The sequence below is a fragment of the Pongo pygmaeus genome, chromosome 11 (assembly GCF_028885625.2).
Source record: "Pongo pygmaeus isolate AG05252 chromosome 11, NHGRI_mPonPyg2-v2.0_pri, whole genome shotgun sequence".
NCBI classification, from domain to species: Eukaryota; Metazoa; Chordata; class Mammalia; order Primates; family Hominidae; genus Pongo; species Pongo pygmaeus.
Window position 1 is genome coordinate 118,661,258 of NC_072384.2, and position 21,442 is coordinate 118,682,699.

Genomic DNA, 21,442 nt, shown 5'->3' on the forward strand with positions numbered 1-21,442 from the left:
ATGGACTCATCACTGATGCGTCTTTATCTCTTACACTCAACAGTCAATCCACCAGAAACTGCTGCTGGCTCTGCCAAAGTAAATTTCAGCTCCTGTTTTCTCACCAACTCCACTGCTATTGCCCTGTCTTCTGCCACCCAGTGTCCCTTCTCACCTATATCACTGAAACAACCCTGCTCATCCCTGCTCCCACCCATTGTGTTCTATGGTATATTCTCATCACACCAGCGGGAGCAATCCTTTTACAATGCATGTCAGATCATTGTCACTCCTTCTTAGTATCCTGCAACTGAAGCAGGATATTTCCCTGACCCCTTTGAAGGTGGGAACTGGAGTGTAGGTGCTGGAATTAGCCGGCTGCTTTGGCATTAGTTCAATGGACAGGGGCAAACTCTACTCACTAGGACTCACTGCACTCCTCACTCATGGGAGGCAGAGCATGCAGGTGAGCAGGCACAGGAGCCGGGGTGAGTACTTTTCGGGCACCAGCAGAAACAAATTCTATACTGGCCCCACAGCAGCATCTGGCAGGGGTGCCCACAACCCCTGAAGCCCCAGAGGAAGTGTTACAGTACTCTTTTAGCTCTGCTGTCCATGGATGGCTTAAGTGTTAACAGCTTAGTGGAGGGTTAGTGTGACAGACTTCAGCACCCACACTTGTGGCACCCCAGTTCTTGTCTGGTGTCCAAGAGAAAAGAGGTCACACGAACCAATTTGAAAGATGGTAAATGAGGGAGATTTTACTGCAAATGAAGGTGGCTCTCAGAGGGATGGGGAGTTGAAAAGGGGACCGGGTGGGAAGGCAATCCTCCCCCAAAGCTATACCATCAAACTGTCCCTCTGAAGTCAAGACACTTCTCTCTGACGTCCAGCCATAGTCTCTGACATCCAGCTGCTTCTCCTCTCTCTGCCAGCTGAGCCTGGAGCTTCCATGGGCACAGGATGGGGGGCAGGGCAGCCCATGGGTGATTTTGGAAAAGGCAACATTCATGCAGGAAAACAGGGATGTATGTTCTCACTTTAGGCCATGATACCAGGCTTTTCGGCTTGAGGGTGGGGCCCTCGCCAAGGACCCACCCTCTTCTGCCCAGAATTTCCCTGCCTCCTGTCCCTATCACAATGTCTCCAAAGTACAAATTCTATTGCTTTAAACATTTTAAGTGCATTTTAATTAAGTTTATGGCAGAAAAACCTGGCAAACACTACCTTACCCAAGTGAAGAAGGCTCACATCACCAGGGAGGATATATAGACCTCAGGTACACCTGATACAATGTGATGAGAAGGCACCTCATCTCTGGGGTATGCCCTCCAAAACCCATAACCTCAGAGTCATCATGAGAAAAACATCAGGCAGATTGAGGGACATTCTACAGGACACCCGGCCAGTATTTCTGAAGACTGTCAAAGTCATAAAAAACAAGAAAAAAACTGAGCAAAACTGTCACAGACCACAGGAGATTGGGGAGAGCTAACAACTAAATGAAATGTAGTGTCTTGGATTGGATCCTGGAATAGAAAGAGGGGATAATGGAAAAACAGGCCAAATCCAAATAAAATCTGGAGTTTAGTTAATACTTGCTTTTAAAGCACCTACAAACGCTCCTTGACTTGCCATGGTGTTATGTACTGATAAATCCAACATAGAGTGGAAATTTTTAAGTCAAATCATCATAAGTTGGAAACCATCTGTCTTTTATTTTATTGAGTTTATTCTTTAAATCAAGAATAGGTTTTGAGCCAGGCTTGGTGGTTCATGCCTGTAATCCTAGTGCTTTGGGAGGCTGAGGTGGGAGGATCCCTTGAGCCCAGGAGTTCAACACCAGCCCAAACAACATGGTGAGCCCCTCATCTATTAAAAAAAATGGCTTTGAATTTTGTCAAAGGCTTATGAAGATAGTTATATGACTTTTTTATTCTGAGGTACATTCATATGTGAATTACATATATTTTGTTCATGTCAGATGGGCAACGTGCTGATGTTGTGACAAGGTTTGAGGGAGGCACATCTCATGCATGCACTTGGACACTGAATCATCATGTTTATGAGCTACAAAAGTATCTAGTATGGGAATGATATTGATGGTTTTCCAGTGTTGAATAATGCTTGAATTTTTGGAATAAATCCCACTTTATCATGAGAAAAAGTGAATCTGATAAAAGCTAAAGTCCTTAAATGGCCTTCAAGGCTTTATCTCCCTGCCCTCACCCTCTCCCCCCATCCCACCTCATTACCCCTCTGGATTTGTTTGCTAGGGCTGCCGTAACACGGTACCACGAACTATGCAGCTTGAACAAACAGAAATTTCTTATCTCATAGTTTTGGAGACCAGAAGTTCGAGACCAAAATGTAGCAGGGTTAGTTCCTTCCAAAGGCTATAAGGGAGAATCTAATCTGTTCTGTGCCTCTTCCCAGCTTCGGTGGTTGCTGGCAATCTTTGGTGTTCCTTGACCAGTAGAGGCATCACCCCAATCTCTGCCTTCCACTTCACAGTGCATTCTTCCTCTGTGCATTTCTCTGTGTCCCTTTTTATACGGACAGCAGTCATATTGGATTAGTGTCCCCCCTCTAATGACATTATCTTAACTAATAACATCTGCAATGACCCCAATTCCAGATAAGGCCACCTTCTGATGTACTGGAAGTTAGAACTTCAAAATACGAATTTGCAGGGAGAGGACACTATTCAACCCGTAACACCCTCTAATCACTTCCACTTCATCCCTTGTGGCTCAGCTCCAGACATACTGGCCTTGTACCGCTCTTGCCTTAGGGCATTGACTCTGGCCTTTCACCCCCTCAGAAAGCTCTTCCTTAGCTGCTCCTGCAGGCAACTCCCTCACCTCTTCTAAGTGTTTTCTCCAACACACCTTCTTGCTGAGGCCCACGCTGTCCCCCTATCTGCAGCTGCACCTCCCCCAGCCTTCCTGATATCCCTTGCCCTCATCAATTTAACACATGCTTCTTTTCTTGCTGCAGTCATCCCTTCCTAACATCCTATACCATTTGCTTGTTTATTATAGAGGCTATTGCTTATTGTCTGTCTCCTCTGGTGCATATAAACTTCACGAGGGCAGGGATCCGTATCTATTTTGACCACTGTATCCCATATGCCTAGGAGACATTACACATCTCCTTGGCAAGTAGAGGGTGCAATAAACAGTTGTTGAAAGCAATGCAAAAGAAGAAAAGAAGGATTCTATTTCTAGAAACTGAGGACCCACCAGTGACTTGCCCTGTGTTTCTCTTGCCTCCAGTCTCTGGGAAATAACACTGGAGGGAAAGTTAAGCCCACCATGGCTGTAAGAAATGACTTAGCAAAGCAGGAGACCACTAACTGTTCTGATAACACCTGAGATCAAGCAAGATTGCAGGAGACCACTGACTGTTCTGATAACCCCTGAGATCAAGCAAGGTTGCTTGGTGGGGGGAGGCGGGGGCAGGTGCAGAATCTACTCTTGGAGGCCAGGGCCTGGAGTTGCAAGACCAGTCCAGGAGAGGGCAGCATTATCTTCAAATCAAACCAAATAACTCGAGGAGCACAAGGAAGTAACCCACGTGAAAGTTCCTCTACCCTATAGAAGGGCAACTGTAAATTGGGTTCGGCAGCCCACGTCTAGAACTTAACACCATCCTTTAAAGTTTGCAAACCCTTTCACGTACATTCATTCTCCCCTTAAAGTGCTCCTAGATGAGAGTTTAGCCATTGCTGGAGTGTGAGCGGAGTTTGCACTGAGCAATTAAACGATATCACCCATGTGGTCCCATGTTCCTCAACTTGTCACAGGCTCCAAGCACTTAACAGTCCTGTCCCCATGGTCAACCCCCATTTCCAGCCCACAGACCCTTCCTCCAGAAGGTTCTCAGCCTCTCTGAGTGAACCCACACTTTCAAATACAGCACATTTGGACTTACTGGCCAAGGGATTAAAAGGTATACAGAAAGCAAGTTTCAGAGAACTGAAGATCGTTTCACAGTTTTTTGGTCCTCCAGCTTGGGCTGCCATAACAAAATACCGGTGATCTCAACAACAGAAGTGTGTTTCTCACAGTCCTGGAGACTAGAAGTCCCAGATCAGGGTGCCAGCATGATTGGGTTATGATGAGGGCACCCTCCTGGCTTACAGATGGCTGCCTTCTCAATGTGTCCTCATGTGGTGGAGAGAAAGAAAGAGAGGTCTGGTCTCTTCCTGTTCTTATGAGGACACTAATTCCACACGGGGGCCCTACCCTCATAATCTATCACCTCTCCAAAGGCCCCACCTCCAAATACCATCACAATGGGGGTTAGGACTTCAACATATAAACTTGGTGAAGACACAAACATTTTGAGTCCATAGCAAGCAACATGTCACAATTTAACTGGAATGATTTCCTACCCTGATAACACTCCCTTACATATTCATGAGTCAAGGCTCTAGCAAGTTCTAACAAACTTTTATCTGGCTTTGATGCAGGCTTGCTTATTTTCTCTTACACGTGGCCAGCCGTACCAAGCTCTACCCGATATGGCCCAACCTGCATAGTCAACATTCTGTCTGATGGACTCGGCTGCCAAAGTGGTATCCATGGTTGCAGTAAAAATAAACCTCACAAATGGTGACCAGGGGGCTGGAGGGTGGAGGGGTTCGAGATGGAAACTGGGCAGATGGGAGACAGGTGGGAAGAAGACTCCTTGTGAATAGCTTTTAATTTTTTTTTTATTTTTGAAACATGTGACATAGTTCCCATTACACATTTTCAATGTTTAAAAAATAATTTTAAAATGTTAAACAGTCATAATTCAACCATGGTGACAGGAGGCCTGTGGTGCAGCTGAGAACCTGCTCTAAGCTCTGGCATGTGCAGTTGTATGTCTGCTGGCTGCTCTGTCTCAATTTCCATCCACAGAGCCAAGGAAGCCTTCAGCCAATTCCAGAGAGCATCTTTCTGGGCCCTGGGTTTAGAGACCTGTGATTCTCTTTATTCCCTCTGCTCCAGATTCTCCAAATCAGCTCATTTTGGGCTCTCTTTGCCCTGTGTCTTTCCTGTCACTGGTTTGTCAACTGCCTCCACTCAGTGCCTCCCCTTAGCCCTTCCTGTCCTTACGGTTTCTAAATGCGATTCCAATAGCTTCACAAATGTGCTCCTCCACTTTCCTAGGCACCAAGGAAACCTTGACCCACAGGCTTTAATTTCACCCTTGCAGTGAATTCTTATTGACTTTCACTGACCACTGGAACCCACCTACTTGCCCTGAGAACACTCCCATTACCTTTCCATTAAAATAAGACCCTTGATTTATACTTTAATATACATATATCCAGGCTGGGCACAGTGGCTCACCCCTGTAATTCCAGCACTTTAGGAGGTTGAGGCAGGAGGATCATTTGAGCCCAGACATTCAAGACCAGCCTGGGCAACACAGTGGTACCTCATACCTCTACAAAGCAATTTTAAAAATTAGCCAGGTGTGGTGGAACACATTTGTGGTCCCAGCTACTCAGGGGGCTGAGATGGGAGGATTGCTCAAGCCCAGGAGGTCAAGGCTGCAATGAGCCGTGATCACACCACTGCACTCCAGCCTGGGCAACAGACCAAAACCTTGTCTCAAAAAATAATTTTATATGTATATATACACACGTATATCCAGACTCCTGCTGAAATTACCTCTCCCTGTTCCAATGCCACACGTCTAGTTCAGCCTGCAGATGAGTTTCTTTGACTGCCTGGGATTGGTTTCCTTGTTTGTTTAAATTAGAATTGGTTTCCAACTTTTAAAACTTGAGGCTTTTTCACATTTAAAAACATCTGGATTTATATACTCTCCTTTAAAATTTTGAAGATCTGGGCTGGGTGCCATGGCTCACGCCTGTAATCCCAACTCTTTGGGAGGCCGAGGTGGGTGGATCACCTAAGGTCAGGAGTTCAAGACCAGCCTGGCCAACATGGTGAAACCCTGTCTCTACTAAAAATATGAAAATTTGCTGGACATGGTGGCATGCACCTGTAATCCCAGCTACTCGGGAGGCTGAGGCAGGAGAATCACTTGAACCCGGGAGGCAGAGGTTGCAGTGAGCCGAGATCACACCATTGCACTCCAGCCTGGGCAACAAGAGCAAAACTCTATCTCAAAAAAAAAAAAAAAAAAATTGAAGATTTGACAACACTGAGCTCATGGCAAAACTCAGCTAAACCTGGAATGTAAAAGAATCCTAGAAATAGAGCCACACTTACACCATCACTTGATTTTCAGCAAAAGTTCCAAAGCAATCCAGTGAGGGAAAGGAAGGTTTTATCAACAATGCAGGCCAGGCACGGTGGCTCACGCCTGTAATCCCAGCATTTTGGGAGGCCAAGGCGGGTGGATCGCTTGAGGCCAGGAGTTTGAGACCAGCCTGGGCAGCCTGGCGAAACCCCATCTCTATAAAAAATGCAAAAATTAGCGGGGCATGCTGGTTTGCACCTGTAGTCCCAACTACTCAAGAGGCTGAGGTGGGAGAATTGTTTGAGCCTGGTAGGCAGAGGTTGCAGTGAGCTGAGACCCAGCCTGGGTGAAAGTGAGATTCTATCTGAAAAGAAAAAAAAAGAAAAAGAAAAGAAATATCATTACATAATCACCAGAATGACTAAAAATACAAAAGCATGATAATATCGACTATTAGTGAGGTTGTGGTGCAACTAGAATCCTCACATATAATTGGTGGGAATGTAAAATGGTGCAACCACTTTGGTAAAAGGTCTGGCAGTTTCTTCCACTCTCTGACCCAGCAATCCCACTCCTAGGAATATGCCCAAGAGAAATGAAAATAATATGTTCACAAAAATATTAATAGCTTTATTGATAATTGCCAAAAACTAGAAACAGTCCAGGTGTCCATCAATAGGAGGATGGCTAAACATACAGTGGAATATTCATACAATGGAATCATTCTCATCAATAAAAAGGATTGAATTACTGATATACTCCACAACATGATGTATCTTAAAAACATTACACTGAGTAAAAGAAGCCTTCTGCTTCTATGAAGTCCTAGAACAGGCGAAACTAATCTGAAAATAATCAGAGCAGAAGTTACCTCTGGGAGGAGGGAGGCAGAGACAAACCAGCCATGGGGGGACATGAGAGGATTCTTAGGAATGATGGTAATGTTTTCTATATTGATGGGCATTGGGATCACACAGGGGCACCTATTAGTTGAAACTTATTGAATATACACTTAAGATTTGTGCACTTCATTGTCTACAAATTTTATGTCAAAAGAAAACACTAAAGGCCAGGTGCAGTGGCTCACGCCTGTAATCCTAGCACTTTAGGAGGCCAAGGTGGGAGGATCACTTGAGGTCAGGAGTTTGAGACCAGCCTGGCCAACATGGTGAAGCCCCGTCTCTACTAAAAATACAAAAATTAGCAGGGCATGGTGGTGCGTGCCTGTAATCCCAGCTACTTGGGAGGCTGAGGCAGGAGAATCACTTGAATCTGGGAGGCGAAGGTTGCAGTGAGCCAAGATCGCACCACTGCACTCCAGCGTGGGCAACACAGACTCTGTCTCAAAAAAAAAAAACAACTATAAACAAATATTGATTTCTAATCAATGATGTACACACTGATGTATTTAGGGAGAAGTATACTGGTGTCCACAGCTACTTTGAAACACATCCAAAAGAATGGATTAATGGCTATAGGGATGGATAATGGATAAATATGAGATAAAGCAGGTAAAATGTTAATTGCAGAATCTAGGTAGTAGATGTACAAGTAGACAGTGAAATTCTGTCAACTTTTCTTTTCTCTTTTTTTTTTTTTTTTTTTGAGACGGAGTCTTACTCTTGTTGCCCAGGCTGGACTGCAATGGCGTGATCTCGGTTCACTGCAACCTCTGCCTCCCGGGTTCAAGCAATTCTCCTGCCTCAGCCTCCCGAGTATTTGGGATTACAGGCATGAGCCACCACACCTGGCTAATTTTTTGTATTTTTAATAGAGACAGGGTTTCTCCATGTTGGTCAGGCTGGTCTCAAACTCCTGACCTCAGGTGATCCACCCGCCTCGGCCTCCCAAAGTGTTGGGATTACAGGCGTGAGCCACTGTGCCAGGCCCAACTTTTCTTTATGTTTAAAATTGTTCACAATAAAATATTGGGGCTATCAGCTGGCATTGTCTTGGCCAACTTCTTTAACCTGTAACTGGTTGCCACACTTTCTACCCCTCCTTGCCTCATGGCCAGAGTGCTTCACTCATTTACTCTAGGTATAGAGTGTTTCATCCTAGACACATACTGCATATCCTAATGATTGTTAACTAAATCTCTGGAAGAAGCAGAATAGCATTGTAACAATTCTACTATTTACCAGTTTTGTAATCTTGGGAAAATTTTTTTTTTTGAGAAGGCGTCTCACTCTGTCGCCCAGGCTGGAGTGCAGTGGCCTGATCTCGGCTCACTACAAGCTCTGCCTCCCAGGTTCAGGTGATTCTTCTACCTCAGCCTCCCAAGTAGCTGGGATTACAGGTGCATACTATCACGCCTGGCTAATTTTTGTATTTTTAGTAGAGATGGGGTTTCACCATGTTGGCCAGGCTGGTCTCGAACTCCTGACCTTAGCTGATCCGCCTGCCTCAGCTTCCCAAAGTTCTGGGATTATAGGTATGAGCCACCACACCTGGCAGTGACCTTGGGAAAATTAATTCTCCACTGAGCCTCGGTTTCCTCATCTGCAGGACAAAGTGAGATGGTAAATGCAAAGTTCCTGGCACACTGGTTGGCACCAGATAAATGTTAGCTATTATTAAACAGTTTAATATGTTGACTTTGTAAATGCACACAGATAAAATGATGACTGATTTTCACAGTAAGAAACTCCCGAGAGTTTAGACTCACAAACTAAGGATGGGAATACTGTTTTCCTAAAAATTGCCCTACTTGCTTTCACTACATTTCCTCTCACATAGGAGAAGCTACCTTTATTCAACCCTGTTTAACAAGCACCTATTACTACAAATACTAGGTGTACCTGTGGGCTAAGCACAGTCTCTGCTATAGTGGAGCCACGGGGATAACTGCAATAATACATGTACGTTCAAGCTGCAGTGGTGGCAAGAAAAGCTTCCAAAAAGAGGCAACACTTGAGTTGGGTCTTGCAGGATGAATAGGGGTTTTCCAGATAGACCTGAGGAAGGAGGTCTGTCTAGGCACAAAGAACAGCATATGCAAAGGCATTGAGCAATAACAGAGCAATGGCATCCTCGGAGTTAACAGACAGTTTGTATTATGAGCAACCAGGGAAGCAGATGAGGCCAGCAAGGGAGGCAGGAACCAAATCATGCCCTGTTTGCCACGCTACAAGAGTTTGGATTTTGTGCTGCAGATAAAGAACCACGAGCATGGTTTAGGAAGATACTTCTACAGCAGAATGGGGCTATGTTGACAAGAGAGACCTGAAGCAAGGCCAGCCAGGTACTAGTGCTACCCACTGCTCAGAAGAATTGCCTGGGGTACTTGTTAAGTATACAGATTGCAAGGCCCCCTCCAGACCTGCTGAGTCTAGGGGAAGGGCCTGGGAACCTATATGATTAACAGGAATCCCAGGTTTTCTAACAACCAAGAAAACAGAGTGTAGGAGATTGTGGCCACCATCCTCTGTAGGAGAATAAAGGGAAAGGGGGAGTGGCATGTTACTGTGTAATTAGGGGAAGGAATCTGCATAATGTAGTCAAGGGGTTGTGTGCCAGGGTGAGGAAAGCCTGGCATGACTGCGTAGATAGTTGTACCATTTACCAAGACAGGGAATGCAGGAGAAACAGCAAGTTTAGGGAAAATAAACATGATTTATTTTTGACAAGGAATTGATCAAAACGTTGGCTCTCAAAGTGTTGTCTTGGCAGTGATAAAAACTATTGGTGGCTGAGGTCACCCAAGGAGAAACTAACGTGTGAGAAGGGAGAAGGATCGCAGCTTCCAAATGCACTTATTTTCTCTTGTGCTTCTCACACAAATCTGTGACTTGAATGGCTCACATCTTCCAACCGTGTTGAGTTATAATCGGAACAATAAATTACACACATAGTGTTTGGAAATAGACAAACAGAAAACTAAACATTCCCTAGGTCTCTAAAGCCCAGTGCATGACACAGCCAAGCTGCCTCCTGCCTTTTGACTTAATCCAGGGACAGGGTTGATGGGTGGCATTGACAGGCCCCAGAAGAAACTCAGTCTCTCATATATTTATTCCTTTTGTCCTCTTGGTGCTATTTAAGGAACAAACACTTCCCCTTTAAAGGTGGTAATCTTAAAAATAGAAAGACAGCATGAAAAATGTGTTTGTTGTCAGAAAACCCGGGTTAGAGTCACATGGAGTTTGCCAACTTAACCCAACCTCTCTTGGAACCTCCTTCTCCTCTTTGTAAAATAAGGATAATAATAACTACTGTAAAGAACAAATGAGAAAACAAACTTTAAAATGCATCCAAGGGCCAGGCACAGTGGCTCACGCCTGTAACCCCAGCACTTTTGGAGGCCAAGGCAGGCAGATCACCTGAGGTTGGGAGTTCAAGATCAGCCTGACCAACATGGAGAAACCCTGTCTCTACTAAAAATACAAAATTAGCCGGGCGTGGTGGTGCATGCCTGTAATCCCAGCTACTCCGGAGGCTGAGGCAGGAGAATTGCTTGAACCCAGGAGGCAGAGGTTGCGGTGAGCCGAAATCGCGCCACTGTGCTCCAGCCTGGGCAACAAGAGGGAAACTCCTCAAAATAAAATAAAATTAAATTAAATTAAATGTGTCCAAAACTCTGCTCCAGGCTGTAAAGAACAGAAACCAACTCCCAGGAGCTCAAGTCAAAAGAGAGTTGATGAAAACGTTACAACAGGCAATCTCGCCAACTTGCAAGAACAGGCAATGCAGGACAGCTTGTCACTCAGGAACTGGAGCTGGAAGCCTGATGCTGCTCCCACTGCAGCACTCTCTCTGGGGCCATATGGTCTGCATCTCTGCTTCCCTCCGTGGGTCCACACACTCCCACGTGGCAGACGTGGCAGTTGTCTATCCACTATCCATTCCCCTTCCTCCCTCACTAACAGAACCTCCATTGGATGAGGATGGTCTAAGCCGGTTATGCAACCTATTGCCCACTCTCCCAGCCTTCTTTACACCTAACGGTGGCCACGGATATGACTCTGGTCAATGAGGCTCAAGGAGAAGACTGCTGGGAACTCTGAAAAACCTCGCTTTTCCTACAAAGAGAAAGAAAGACACTGCTTGGCACCCTCTCTCCCTTTTCTTTCCTTTTGCTTGTGACTGCTAGAGCTGCAGCAACCATCATGGGACCATCGGGAGAAAGACAAAAGAACTGGGAAGAGAGAAGTCAGCCCTGGAAATTGCTGAGCACCCAACCAATATTAGCAAATTTTATGTGTAAAATTACAACACCAAAAAAAAACTCACTCCTATGTTTTTAAGCCACTGGGAGTTAAATTTTTGTTACTAGCAGCTGAGGGTACTCTTGATTAATAATACAATCATCTAATTTGGGGTCTTCCAAACTTCCATCATCCTCAAACCACCTTCAGCATTTTTGCCATGCCTGCTTAAGTACCATGTTCTTCTTTAAATTGAGTCACTTTTATTAACGTGATTTAAAATAAATATGTAATGATTTAAATTAAAACAGATTCACCATGAATCACCCAAAACCATCCCATTTTTACCAATGGAACACTTTGCAAAAGCAAACCCAGCTCTGGCTATGTCCCTGATGCCCCCACCCTCAATTCCCAGGAGGGAAGGCTCTGGAGCAGTGTCTTCCCTGACTCACATGGCACCTAGGCCCACACACACCTCAGGAACTCTACGGAGATGGAGATGATCGGCAGGTCTGCTGAATACTAAGACTTACACAGGATCCGTGGTAGTAGTATTAAATGGTCTCATTTCAAAACTAAGATGTTTGCATTTATTTCAAGGGATAAATTAGGGAATACTGGGCAGTCCTTTTTTGTGTTGGTGCAGAGAAAGCTGTGTGGCTGGGGAGGAAACAGGAATACCCAGGCCAGCTGGTACCACTGGTCCAGCAGAAGCAGGAAGCTCCTTCAGATGTTCCTGAACACTTTGCTCCGCCCACCTCCCAGCATTCTCTGCTTAGTGTCCATTCAATTATGACAGTAACATTTCAAGTCAGTGGAGAAAAGATAGGTTATGCAACATGTGGTGATAGGATAGTTGGGAAATTATTAGGAAAAAATAGTTATATCCCTAACTCACTCCACTCATACACACATGCAAAAAAATCAGATGGATGAAAGCCTTAAATATAAAAGAATTTATCCATAAACTATGCTACATTCATACAATAGACTATTGTGCAGCAGTCAGTTAGAAAAGGAAGAAGTAAATATATATGTACTGACAAGGAACTATCTAATGTTCAATGAAAAGCAGATTATAGGCCAGGCATGGTGGCTCACAACTATAATCCCAACACTTTGGGAGGCCAAGGCGGGCAGATCACTTGAGGTCAGGAGTTTAAGACCAGTCAGGCCAACATGGTGAAACCCTATCTCTACTAAAAATACAAAAATTAGCCAGGTTTGGTGGCCTATGCCTGTAATCACAGCTACTAGGGAGGCTGAGGCAGGAGAATCACCTGAACCCAGGAGGTGGAGGTTGCAGTGAGCGAAAATCACACCATTGCACTCCAGCCTGGGCAACTAGACTCTATCTCAAAAAAAAACAAATTATAAATAACATACATAGAATGATACCATTTATGTTACATGTGTGCATAGATATCCATATGAACATATGAAAGAAATGCATTAATAGAGTCTGAAAGGACAAACCTTAATTGGGTAACAGTCATTCTTTTTTTCATGGAAATGCAGAATTATTTACTTATTAGTTGCATAAGATCAGCTGTTCTATTTAAGTTCACCAAGAAAAAAGTATTTCTCATCATCCCTCTTTTTCTCCTCTCTGCTTTTGAAGTGTGTATGAGGGCATTATGAGGAGACAAAGTGATTACATTCAAGGATGTCATTAAGATATAATCATATATTGCCACATATGGCCCATCTAATTTTAAAAAGCAGAAAAGAACAAAACTTAATGAAAAAAGCTGAACTACAAAGTAATAGAGAAAACATGAAAGAATGTTTTATAATTTTAATGTGGTAATCAGCTCTCTTAGCAATATGTCAAAGACAAAGCCATAAGAAAAGAAAAAGATTGACAAATATGAAACTAAAATATATGGCAAAGCAAAAGACAATAAAATGGAAAAAAAACATTCACAACATGATGGAGAAAGAGTAATATTATTAAACTGTGAATTGTTTGGAAATAATAAGAAAATTACAAACCCGGTAGGAAAATGAGTAAAAGGCATAAAGAAGCACTCTATTTTAAAAGAAGACACAAAAATGTCCAAAATTCACACTCAAGATGTTCGACTTCACTAATAATTACAGAAAAGCAAATTAAAATGAGATATTAGCCAGGCACAGTAGCTCATGCCTGTAATCCCAACACTTTGGGAGGCTGAGATGAGTGGATCACCTGAGGTCAGGAGTTCGAGACCAGTCTGGCCAACATGGTGAAACCCCATCTCTACTAAAAATACAAAAAATTATCCGGGTGTGGTGGTAGGTGCCTGTAATCCCAGCTACCTGGGAGGCTGGGGCAGGAGAATCTCTTGAACCCAGGATGCAGAGGTTGCAGTGAGCCTAGATCGCACCATTGCACTCCAGCTTGGGCAACAAGAGCAAAACTCTGTCTCAAAAAAAAAAATTAAAAATAAATAATAAAATGAGATATCATTTTTCACTTAGATGGAGACGATTAAAAAGATTTCTAGTAGCCAGTTGTTGGCAAGGGCGGGGCAAAAACAAGTGTACTTCCATTCTGTTGATGGAAGCCTAAACTGGCTTCAGCAGGCAAACTTGGAAGATAAGTATCAAAAGTTGAAATGCGCAGGCATGTTGCCCTCTTCTAGGAATGTAAGAAAAGAATGGTGCATAGTGCAAAATTGTGTGAACAAGAAGGGTTATTGAACTGAAAAGTTAGGAACAGCCTGAATGCCCACCAATAGGGTTTTGGTTAAATAAATTTATGAGACTCGGAGGTGTTATGGAGACCAGGCAGGTGTTATAAAAGATAAAGAACATCTTTACATATTGACACAAAGCACATAAATGTTCACATGAGAAAAACAGCTCACACAATTCCACATATCAAGTGATCCTCTTTTGTTTAATATATAACCTACTGGTAAGGCTGACACTTAACAGTTGTTATCCCTGTAGGTTAGAATTTGAGGGAAATTTTCTTTTATCTTTTTTCTTTTTTTTTTTTTTTTTAGATGAAGTTTCACTCTTGTTGCCCAGGCTGGAGTGCAATGGCAGGATCTCGGCTCACCGCAACCTCCGCCTCCTGGGTTCAAGAGGTTCTCCTGCCTCAGCCTCCCGAGTAGCTGGGATTACAGGCATGTTCCACCATGCCCAGTTAATTTTGTATTTTTAGTAGAGACAGGGTTTCTCCATGTTGGCCAGGCTGGTCTCAAACTCCTGATCTCAGATGCTCCACCCGCCTTGGCCTCCCAAAGTTCTGGGATTACAGGCGTGAGCCACCACACCCAACCAGAAATTTTCTATATTACTGAAACTTTTTACAAACAGCATGTGTTATTTGTATGATAACAAAAGTGAATAAAGATTTCATTTTGAAAATCTAAGGAAGAGATATACTATTTATGCTGTCCTTTAAGGATTTATTTACCCTTTCTTTTGTTCAACAAATATGAACAGTTTATTACATAGAAGGTAGTGCCTCCAGGACTGAGGTAGAAACAAAAGACAATCGGACCCAAGCCTCTCTCTGCTTCCTGAAACCAAACCAATATTATCACTGCCCCCACCTGACACGCAGACACACAGACACACACACACACACATACATACATACATACGTGCCTTCCTCCTGCCACAAATAAGTTGGTGTCCCTTGGCCACTCCAAACCCAATCCCAACACCTGCATCCTAGAGTCTATCTCCCCATCATTTTCTCAGAAGCCTCACACTATTCATTTTCTTTCTTTCTTTCCTTTCTTTCTCTTTCTTTCTCTCTTTCTTTCTTTCCAACTTTTCCCTTTCTCTTGCATCCACCTAGTCAGCAATGAAAACCTCTTAAGTCTCTTTCATTCTAAATAAAAAGAAGGGAGGGAAGGAAGGACATTCTGGACAGAATTATTGGGGAGAGAAGGGGGAGGAGGAAGGGGAGAGGAAAGAGATATCCAAGCATATTCTCCAAATTTGTGACTTTTAAACCTTCTTAAAGATATATGTTAGCCTGACTATTATAAGAACATAACACCTAGTCTGGTGGCTCACACTTGTGATCCCAGCACTTGGGGAGTGGGGGTGGATCACCTAAGGTCAGGAGTTCAAGACCAGCCTGGCCAACATAGTGAAACCCCGTCTCTACTAAAAATACAAAAATTAGCTGGGCGTGGTGGCACAGACCTGTAGTCCCAGCTACTCGGGAGGCTGAAGAAGGAGGATCACTTGAACCTGGGAGGTGGAGGTTACAGTGAGCAGAGATTGCGCTACTGCACTCCAGCCTGGGCAACAGAGTAAGACCTCATCTCAAAAAAAAAACAAAAGCAAAACAAAAGAACATGACAGAGACAGCAATATAAAAGCAAGACTTTGAGCTAGGCAGAGAAGGTGCTCTCTCTGACCCAGAGGGTGGACCCAGTCCAGAGCACTCCAGCTCCTGCCTCAGGATACACTCTGTTGGAGTCAGGACCTGGATGATCTCAATTGTGGATGGCCCATTTCTCTCCAGCTATCACGCAGTCCCTCCTCCCCTTCAGCCAGACTTCTAGAAAGAGTTGTCTACTTGCCTTCCATGTCCTTACCTCCTCCACTTCTCCACCACTAAGTTGGCTGCTGAGCCCCACCACTCTACCAAAACCAGTTCCCCCCAGGCACACGTCTCAGTCTTGTCTCAACTTCTCAGCAGCATTCGGCACCAGTCTTGTGTCTGTCCTCTCTTTGTATTCTTTGCCAGTATTTCCTCTCCAGCCTCACTTCTCAGTCTTGGGGCTCCCAGTGCTCAGTCCCAAGACCTTTGCTTTCTTCCCCGTACCCTCTTTCTCCCAGTGCTCAGTCCCGAGACCTTTGCTTTCTTCCCTGTACCCTCTTTCTTAGGCCATTTCATCCAAGCCAGCATGTTCATCACCATTATGCACCAATGGTGCACAAACACCACTGATTCTGAAAATGCATGGTCAGTCAACACCTCACAACTGGCATCCAGGAGATGTTGGCTTCATCAATATCTCTGCTTGGGTATCTCACAGATTTCATTCATTCATTCTGTCAAGTACCTACTATGTGTCAGGAACTACACCAGGCACTGGATACAGAATGAAAAACAAAACAGGCATGGTTCATGCCCCTGAGCAGCTTAACTCAAATGTCAACAACTGAACTCAAGAGCTTTCCTCAACCAACATGCTCCTCCATGTTCTGTGTCTCAATAAATGGCACAACTTTCCTCCACCTGCTCAAGCCAGAAACTTGAATGTTATGGGTGATACTTCAGTTTCCCTTATTCTACCTGGGGGAGACACACTCTAAATAGCATCCCCCTACACACTATGAGGCATGCCTTTGTAGAATCCTCTCCCCTTGAGGCAGAACCTGTGACCTGCTTCTAATCAAAAGAAGACAGCCAAGGTGGGCTGGGAGTGGTGGCTCACGCCTATAATCCCAGCACTTTGGGAGGCCAAGGTGGGTGGATCACTTGAGGTCAGGAGTTCTAGACCAGCCTGACCAACATGGTGAAACCCCATCTCTACCAAAAATACAAAAATTAGCCAGGTGTCATGGCACACACCTGTAATCCCAGCTACTTGGGAGGCTGAGGCATGAGAATCACTTGAACCTGGGAGGTGGAGGTTGCAATCAGCTGAGATTGTGCCACTGCACTCCAGCCTGAGTGACAGAACAAGACCCTGTCTCAAAAAAAAAATACATACATATATATATAGCCAAGATGATAGATGTTAGAATCTTGTTTAGGATATGTTATATGGTGATAGTCACTGGATGGCATTCCTGTGATTACATTATGTTATATAATACTCCATCTTAGCTGGCTCAAGAGAGACTCTCTTGCTGGCTTTAAAGAAGTAAGCTGTCGAAGAGTAATGTTACAGAGCAGAGAGCGTGAGGAGGCTGCGTCTGGTTCCTGCTCTCACAGTCATTGCAGTACATTGAGCTCCATAGAGACCGCGCCGGGGCAAGTGAGAGCCGGAGGGGCACTGGGCGACTCTGTGCCTCACTGAGAAAAAATAACTAAACATAGACAAAGGAGATCCTAAGAAGCCGAGAGGCAAAATGTCATCATGTGCATTTTTTGTGCAAACTTGTTGGGAGGAGCATAAGAGCAGCACCCAGATGCTTCAGTCAACTTCTCAGAGTTTTCTCAGAAGTGCCCAGAGAGGTGGAAGACCACGACTGCTAAACAGAAAGGAAAATGTGAAGATATGCCAAAGGCAGACAAGGCCCATTATGAAAGAGAAATGAAAACCTATATCCCTCCTAAACGGGAGACAAAAAAGAAGTTCAGGCCGGGGGCGGTGGCTCATGCCTGTAATCCCAGCACTTTGGGAGCCAAGACAGGTGGATCACGAGGTCAGGAATCCAAGACTACCTGGCCAAGATGGTGAAACCGCATTTCTACTAAAACTACAAAAATTGGCCGGGCACAGTAGCAGGTGCCTATAATCCCAGCTACTCAGGAGGCTGAGGCAGGAGAACTGCTTGAACCCGGGTGGCAGAGGTTGCAGTGAGCAGAGATCATACCACTGCACTCCAGCCTGGGTGACAGAGTGAGACTCCGTCTCAAAAAAAAAAAAAAAAAGAAGTTCAAGGATCCCAATGCACCCAAGAGGCCTCCTTCAGCCTTTTTCCTGTTCTGTTCTGAGTATTGCCCAAAAATTAAAGGAGAACATCCTGGCCTGTCCATTGGTGATGTTGGAAAGAAACTGGGAGAGATGTGGAATGACACTGCTGCAGACGACAGGCACCTTTATGAAAAGAAGACTGCAAAGCTGAAGGAAAAATATGAAAAGGATATTGCTGCATATCAAGCTAAAGGAAAGCCTGATGCAGCAAAAAAGGGAATTGTCAAGGCTGAAAAGGCAAGAAAAAGGAGGAAGAGGAGGAAGATGAAGAGGATAAGGAGGAGGAGGAGAAAGATGAAGAAGATGAAGATGAAGAAGATGATTGGTTCTAGCACAGTTTTTTTTTCTTGTCTATAAAGCATTTAACCCCCCTGCACACAACTCACTCCTTTTAAAGAAAAAAATTGAAATGTAAGGCTGTGTAAGGTTTGATTTTAAACTGCACAGTGTCTTTTTTTTGTATAGCTAACACACTACCAAATGTGTCTTTAGATAGCCCTATCCTGGTGGTATTTTCAGTAGCCACTAACCTTGCCTGGTACAGTATGGGGGCTGTAAATTGGCATGGAAATTTAAAGCAGGTTCTTGTTGGTGCACAGCACAAATTAGTTATATACAGGGATGGTAGTTTTTTCATCTTCAGTTGTCTCTGATGCAGCTTATATGAAATAATTGTTCTGTTAACTGAATACCACTTTGTAATTGCAAAAAATAAAAAGTTGCAGCTGTTTTGTTGACATTCTGAATGCTTCTAAGTAAGCACAATTCTTCTATTAGAAAAAAAAAAGAAGCTATCATGTTTATCTAGGAACTGTGTGTGGCCTCTGAGAGCCAGAAAGAAAATGGGGACCTCAGTGCTACAATTGCAAGGAGATGAATTTGCCAACAACCTGAGGAAGCTTGCAAATTGACCTTTTCCCGGTTGAGCCTCTGATGAAATTACAGCCCATGTCAATACTTGGTCTGAAGTCTGGTGAGTCCCTGAGCAGAGGACCTGGTTAAGTTGTGCCTAGACTCTTGACCCATGGAAACTGTAAGATAATAAATGGGTGTTATTTGGGGCTGCTAAGTTTGTGGTAATTTGTTACTCAGCATAGAAAACTAATGGAGCACCTGTCCATCACCAGAACTTTTTGATTTTTTTCACTGAAATAATTCTCAAAAACTCCACTTTTCTCCATCACCACTACTCCACCCAGAGTAAACTGCCATCATCTCCTATCCAAATAGAGTATCTTTCGGCCTGGCACAGTGACTCACACCTCCCAGCACTTTGGGAGGCTGAGGCAGGAGGACTGCATGAGCCCAGGAGTTTGAGATAGCCTGGGAAACATGGCAAGACCCTGTCTGTATTAAAAACCAAAAAAATTAGTCAGGCATTGTGGTGTGGACCTGTGGTCCCAGCTGCTTGGCAGGCTAAGGGTGGAGGATTGCTTAAGCCTGAGAGATCAAGCCTGCAGTGAGCTATGATTGCACCACTGCAGTCCAGCCTGGGTGACAGGGCAAGACCCTGTCTCAAAAATAAATAAATAAATAAATAAATAATTTTTAAAAAATATCTCCTTAGTCTCCACTGTCACATTTGCTCCTCCTAACTTAACTGGATCAAGTCATGAGAACACCCTAGGCAAGTTAATAATTTCACGTTCCTTCAATTCAACATTTTTTCAGTAGAGACGAAGAGAAATTGTCTACTAATAAAAGTGATGCATCTCTCTTTTTTTTTTTTGAGATGGAGTTTCGCTCTGTCACCCAGGCTGGAGTGCAATGGCCTGATCTAGGCTCCCTGCAACTTCCACCTCCTGGGTTAAAGTGATTCTCCTGCCTCAGCCTCCCAAGTAACTGGGACTACAGGCGCATGCCACCACACTCGGCTAATTTTTTGTATTTTTAGTAGAGATGGGGTTTCACTGTGTTAGCCAGGATGGTCTCTATCTCCTGACCTCGTGACCCACCCATCTCAGCCTCCCAAAGTGCTGGGATTACAGGCGTGAGCCACCGCGCCCAGCCACATCTCTTTTTATACCAAAACAAGAGGTTCAATATATATGATTTTCCAAAGCAGGTAACTCCTTGGGAGGCCCATTAAACCACTTAAAATTTAAACAACAGGCTGGGCACAGTGGATCATGCCTGTAATCCCAGCACTTTGGGAGGCTGAGGCGGGAGGATCACTTAAGCCCAGGAGTTCAAGACCAGCCTGGGTAATATAGTGAGACCCCATCTCTATTAATTAAAAAAAATTTTTTTGTTTAATCACTCATTTTCTGTAAATAGCACAACCTATTGTATTATGTAGGTTCAGACTTTCAGCTTAATGTACTTAATGGCAGTTCTTGGCTGACTCGTCTCAGATTTGGAGGAACAGTTTGTACATGTCTATCACAAGTTTTTAATTTTAAGAAAGAACAATTTGGCTGGGCACAGAGGCTCACACTTGTAATCCCAGCACTTTGGGAGGCTGAGGCAGGTGGATCACCTGAGGTCAGGAGTTCGTGACCAGCCTGGCCAACATGGCGAAACCCTGTCTCTACTAAAAATACAAAAATTAGCATGGCATGGTGGCGCACACCTATAGTCCCAGCTACTTGGGAGACAGGCAGGAGAATCGCTTGAACTTGGGAGGCAGAGGTTTCGGTGAGCCGAGATTGCACCACTGCACTCCAGCCTAGGCAACAGAGTGAGACTCTGTCTCAAGAAAAAAAAAAAGAAAAGAAAGAAAGAACAAGTTATCTTTTTCTTTCTCTGTTGCTCAAGATTTGAGTGCCAAATCTGAGGTCATGAAGATTTACCTCATGTTTTCTTCTAATAGTTTTATCATTTACATTTAGGTTGTTGATCCAGTTTGAATTAGTTTTTGCATGTGGAATGAGGCAAGGGTATGAATTCATTTTTTCTTTTGCATGTGGTTATCCCATTGTCCCACCACAATCTGTTAAAGAGACTCTTCTTTCCTCCCATTAAATGGCACCCTTGTAAAAAGTCAGTTGACCATAGATGTTTGGTTTTATTGCTAAACTCTCAATTCTATTTTATTGGTCTATATGTGTCTGTCTTTATACAAGTACCACACTTCAGCATGGGCAACATAGTGAGACCTCAACTCTCCAAAAAAATATATATTTTTTTAATTAGCCAAATGTGGTAGTGTGCACCTGTAGTCCCAGCTACTTGGGAGGCTGAGATGGGAAAATCACTTGAGTCCAGGGCCCAGGGGTTGCAGTGAGCCAAGATTGTGCCACTGCACTCCAGCCTAGGCAACAGAGTTAAGACCTGTCTCAAAAACACCTTCCTGGGAAGTTTGGAAATCAGATACCTTCCTGGTAAGTTTGGAAATCAGGAAGTGTGAGTCTTTCAATTTTCTTTTTCTTTTTAAATATAGTTTTGGCTATTCAGAGGTCCCTGCAGTTCTCTGGGTATTGTTTTTTGTTTTTTGTTTCTTTTTGAGATGGAGTCTCGCTCTGTTGCCCAAGCTGGAGCGCAGTGGCATGATCTCGGCTC

The 21,442-nt window shown here is 44.0% G+C and overlaps 1 non-coding gene and 1 pseudogene across 1 annotated transcript; one reads left to right on the forward strand and one right to left on the reverse strand.

Annotated features, from left to right (window-relative positions):
- On the forward strand, positions 1-18,237 carry LOC129031610 (high mobility group protein B1-like; annotated as a pseudogene).
- Positions 1,958-2,061, reverse strand: LOC129032291 (small nucleolar RNA U13). Its single transcript, XR_008501302.1, has one exon. It is a non-coding gene; the product is annotated as a small nucleolar RNA U13 (small nucleolar RNA).
- Positions 18,238-21,442: the final 3,205 nt, after the last annotated feature.